This window comes from Triticum aestivum, chromosome 2D, assembly GCF_018294505.1.
Source record: "Triticum aestivum cultivar Chinese Spring chromosome 2D, IWGSC CS RefSeq v2.1, whole genome shotgun sequence".
In the NCBI taxonomy this organism is placed as follows: Eukaryota; Viridiplantae; Streptophyta; class Magnoliopsida; order Poales; family Poaceae; genus Triticum; species Triticum aestivum.
In genome coordinates, this window is record NC_057799.1 from 491,081,950 (window position 1) to 491,087,949 (window position 6,000).

A 6,000-nucleotide genomic window follows, 5' to 3' on the forward strand; every position below is an offset into this window, starting at 1 on the left:
GTAATGCATGTAGCTTTAGATTTTTTTATCTAGGTGGAACATGAGGCGGTAGTATGGTACTGATAATCCCCAAGTGCAGGGAATCATCGTAGCAATTCCCAAAGGTGAAAGTGATAAGTATGGAGTGTCGAACCCACGAGGAGCTAAAGGTAAGATCAATATTCTCTCAAGTCATGTCTGCCACTGATACGACTCTACGTACCCTGAATGTTTGCTTCCAACTAGAAAACGAGAAAGAAAAAGGGTATGAAGAGGATAACTTTGCATGGCATCAGAGAGCTAAAATATAAAATAAGATGCTGTTATCATAAAGTTAGAATATATTACTAAATATTATAAATAGCGAGTGTGGAATAATGATGGGTCGGTGTGCGGAATTATCCTGGCAATCGTTAACAAGACCAGTAATCACTATTGCAATTTTCATATGAGGGAGAGGCATAAGCTAACATACTTTCTTTTCTTGGATCATATGCACTTATGATTGGAACTCTAGCAAGCATCCGCAACTACTAAAGATCATTAAGGTAAAACCCAACCATAGCATTAAAGCATCAAGTCCCCTTTATCCCATACGCAACAACCCCCTTACTCGGGTTTATACTTCTGTCACTCAAGCAACCCACTATAAGCGAATCATGAACGTATTGCAACACCCTACAGCGGGAATCCCTCACGCTTGCGCGACACGGAGGGCACAAATAGGACAACATCAAAATAAAACATACAACTCATACCAATCTATATCATCAATCAACCCAAAGACAAAGAATATCTACTCAAAACATCATAGGATGGCAACACATCATTGGATCATAATATGTGGCATAAAGCACCATGTTCAAGTAGGGATTACAGCGGGGTGCGGGAGAGTGGACCGCGTAAAATAGATGAGGATGGTGATGATGATGGTGATGTTGATGAAGACGATCACCACGCCGATAATTCCCCTCCCGGTGGCACTCCGGCACCACCGAGAGAGAGGAGGAGAGGTTCTCCCCCTTGTGCTTCCTCCTCCATGGCCTCCCCCCCTAGATGGGGAGAGGTTCTCCCTCTGGTCCTTGGCCTTCATGACGATGATGGCCCCTCCGGGATCCTCCTCCATGGCCTCCGGTGATGATGGCCCCCTCCGGCAGGGAGCCAGAGAGGGCCTTGATTGATTTCTCGTGGCTACAGAGGCTTGCGGCGCCGGAACTTTCGATCTGGGTTATTTTCTGGAGGTTGTTGTATTTATAGGAGAAGATGGCGTCGAGAACAAGTCAGGGGGTCCCACAGGGAGTCCACGAGGCAGGGGGCGCGCCCCAGGGGGGTGGGCGCGCCCTCCACCCTCGTGGGGCCCACGGGACTCCCCTCCGGTAATTCTTCATTCCAGTATTTTTTATATTTTCCAGAAAAAATCTCTGTTCATTTTCAGCGCATTCCCAAAACTTTTATTTCTGCACAAAAACAACACCACGGTAGTTCTGGTTAAAACAACGTCAGTCCGGGTTAGTTCTAATCAAATCATACCAAAATCATATAAAACTATTGTAAACATGGCATGAATACTTCATAAATTATAGATACGTTGGAGACGTATTGATAACCCACAAGTATAGGGGATCACAACAGTTTTCGAGGGTAGAGTATTCAACCCAAATTTATTGATTCGACACAAGGGGAGCCAAAGAATATTCTCAAGTATTCGCAGTTGAGTTGTCAATTCAACCACACCTGGATAACTTAGTATCTGTAGCAAAGTATTTAGTAGCAAAGTAGTATGATAGTAGCGGTAACGGTGATAAAAGTAACAGTGATAGTTTTGTAGTGATTGTAATAGTAGCAACGGAAAAGTAAGTAAGAAAAGAACAATATGTGAAAAGCTCGTAGGCATTGGATCGGTGATGGAGAATTATGTCGGATGCGATTCCTCATGCAATAGTTATAACATAGGGTGACACGGAACTAGCTCCAATTCATCAATGTAATGTAGGCATGTATTCCGAATATAGTCATACGTGCTTATGGAAAAGGACTTGCATGACATCTTTTGTCCTACCCTCCCGTGGCAACGGGGTCCTATTAGAAACTAAGGGATATTAAGGCCTCCTTTTAATAGACTACCGGACTAAAGCATTAACACTTAGTGAATACATGAACTCCTCAAACTACGGTCATCGCCGGTAATGGTCCCGATTATTGTCACTTCGGGGTTAACGGATCATAACACATAATAGGTGACTATAGACTTGCAAGATAGGATCAAGAACTCACATATATTCATGGAAACATAATAGGTTCAGATCTGAAATCATGGCACTCGGGCCCTAGTGACAAGCATTAAGCATAGCAAAGTCATAGCAACATCAATCTCAGAACATAGTGGACATTAGGGATTAAACCCTAACAAAACTAACTCGATTACATGGTAAATCTCGTCCAACCCATCACCTCCAGCAAGCCTACGATGGAATTACTCACGCACGGTGGTGAGCATCATGAAATTGGTGATGGAGGATGGTTGATGATGACAATGGCGACGGATTCCCCTCTCCGGAGCCCCGAACGGACTCCAGATCGGCCCTCCCGAGAGAGATTAGGGCTTGGCGGCGGCTCCGTATCGTAAAACGTGATGAATCCTTCTCTTTGATTTTTTCTCTCCGAACGTGAATATATAGAGTTGGAGTTGACGTCGGTGGAGCACCAGGGGGCCCACGAGGTAGGGGCGCGCCCAGGGGGTAGGCGCGCCCCCACCCTCGTGGACAGGGTGTGGGCCCCTGGCCTTGATTCTTTCGCCAGTATTTTTTATTAATTCCAAAAATAATCTCCGTTGATTTTCAGGTCATTCCGAGAACTTTTATTTCTGCACAAAAATAACACCATGGCAATTCTGCTGAAAACAGCGTCAGTCCGGGTTAGTTCCATTCAAATCATGCAAGTTAGAGTCTAAAACAAGGGCAAAAGTGTTTGGAAAAGTAGATACGACGGAGACGTATCACGTATCAGCATCCCCTAGCTTAACTCCTGCTCGTCCTCGAGTAGGTAAATGATAAAAGAAATAATTTATGAAGTGTGAATGCTAGCAAGTTCTTAAGTTTGATCAATGATAGTTTCAAACACTTTTTATAGCATCATTATATATCATAACAGTAGCTCAACTCATAAAACTTCTCATGGTCAAGTAACAAGCTATTCACATGTTAAAGTATAGATCATAAACTTTCTTGAAACTAACAAACTATATTCTCAGTCATCAAACAATTGCAATTCATCTTATTTTCAGGAAGGGTCTATGTCAGAGCTTTGATTTAGCAAAATCCACATACTCAACTATCATTTAATCTTTCACAATTGCTAACACTCACGTGATATTTATGGGTTCAAAGTTTTTATCGGACACAGAGAAAGATAGGGGCTTATAGTTTTGCCTCCCAACCTTTTACCTCAAGGGTAATGTCAACAATAATAACTCATGAAAACCTACATCCAAGTGGATATATATTTCCGGATCAATCCAACACAAAGTGCTTGCCAAAGGAAAAAGTGTAAAAAGGAAAGGTGGTGATCACCATGACTTGTATAAGGGTAGGAGATAAAAGTAAAAGATAGGCCCTTCGCAGAGGGAAGCAGAGGTTGTCATGCGCTTTTATGGTTGGATGCACAAAATCTTAATGCAAAAGAACGTCACTTTATATTGCCGCTTGTGATAAAGACCTTTATTATGCAGTCCGTCGCTTTTATTTCTTCCCTATCACAAGTTCGTATAAATCTTATTTTCTTCGCACTAATAGATCATACATATTTAGAGAGCAATTTTTATTGCATGCACCGATGACAACTTACTTGAAGGATCTTACTCAATCCATAGGTAGGTATGGTGGACTCTCATGGCAACACTGGTTTAAGGGATGTTGGGAAGCACAAGTAGTATTTCTACTTGGTGCAAAGAATTTGGCTAGCATGAGAGGGAAAGGCAAGCTCAACATGTTGGATGATCCAAGACAATATAACGTTTCAGATATGGGAAAACATAACCCATTAAGTTGTCTTCCTTGTCCAACATCAACCTTTTAGCATGTCATATTTTAATGAGTGCTCACAATTACAAAAGATGTCCAAGATAGTGTATTTATATGTGAAATCTCTCTTCCTTTAATATTCTTTCATTAATTGTTCAAGTGACTAATTCTGCGTTTGCTAACTTTCAATAAGTTTACTACCTATACTTATTATGTGTGAAGTCATTACTCCCCATGTTATAAGCATATGAAACTTATATAAATTCAGATTTATGATATTCAATTCATTCAACCATTTACTCATAGGATATACGTGAAGCACGTGAGTAAATGACAAACTACTCCAAAAAGATATAAGTGAAGAACACTGAGTAGTCAAATAATTAACTAGCCATGGGAGGATTCTTTTTCATTCAAGATTTCAGATCCAATGATTTTATTCAAACAGCATGTAAAATTAAAAATACGCTCCAAGCAAAACACATATCATGTGACGAATAAAAATATAGCTCCGTGTAAGGTATACCGATAGTTTTGAAGACGAAAGAGGGGATGCCTTCCGGGGCATCCCCAAGCTTAGGCACTTGAGTCTTCCTTGAATATTACCTTGGGGTGCCTTGGGCATCCCCAATCTTAGGGTGTTTTCACTTCTTATTCTCCTCATATCGATATCTCACCCAAAGCTTGAAAACTTCAATCACACAGAACTTAACGGAACTTCGTGAGATAGGTTAGTATGATAAAGAGTAAACCATTCACTTTGGTACTGTCAAAGACAAGGTTCATAATTGTTCCCACACAATTCCTACTGTACCATATCATTTCTACAATTTATATTGAGAAATATAAGCCATAGAAACTAGAAAACAAGCAAACTATGCAATGAAAACAGAATCAGTCAGAAACAGAACAGTCTGTAATGATTTGAACAGCAACCATACTTCTGCTACTCCAAAAATTATGAAATAAATTTTTGGACGTGAGGAATTTGTCTATTAATCTTCTGCGAAAAGAATCAACTCAAAAGCTCTCTTCTGTAAAAAATGGTAGCTAATCCCGTGAGCGCAAAGTTTCTGTTTTTTACAGCAAGATCACATTAACTCTCACCCAAGTCTTCCCAAAGGTCTTACTTGGCACTTTATTGAAACAAAAAGCTATAAAACATTATTACTACAGTAGCTTAATCATATAAACACACAAAAACAGTAAGGGTAAATATTGGGTTGACTCTCAACAAGCGTTTTTCCTTAGTGCCTTTTAGCTAGGCATGATGATTTCAATGATGCTCACATAAAAGAAAAGAATTGAAGCATAAAGAGAGCATCAAGAATAATATTACTAGCACATCTAACCCACTTCCTATGCCTAGGGATTTTGTGAACACATAATCTATAGGAACAAGAATCAACTAGCATAGGAAGGCAAAACAAGTATAACTTCAAAACTTTAAGCACATAGAGAGGAAACTTGGTATTGCAACTCCTAAAAGCATATATTCCTCCCTCATAATAATTTTCAGTAGCATCATGAATGAATTCAAAAATATAACCATCACTTGAATCATTCTTTTCATGATCTACAAGCATAGAAATTTTTCTACTCTCCACATAAGCAAAATTCTTCTCATTCGGAATAGTGGGATCACTAATTCCTAAAGTTGACACTCTTCCAAACCCGCTTTAGATGATAGTATTATTCATACTCCAAAAGATATAAGTGAAGTTCATGGATCATTCTACAATTAATATAGACTAACCAATATCCAAGCTCAAAATACATAAGTGAAGCACACGAAGCATTCTATAAAACCATACTCAAAAGATTTAAGTGAAGCACAAAGAGCAATTCTATAAGATCATACTTAAAAGATATAAGTGAAGCACATGAAGTATTCTATAAATCAATAAAGGGCTATCTCATACTAGCATGGTTCTCAAAGGAAAAACAAAAACACAAAGGACACAAATTATGTGAACAAAACAAAAACCGAGGTATACCGATA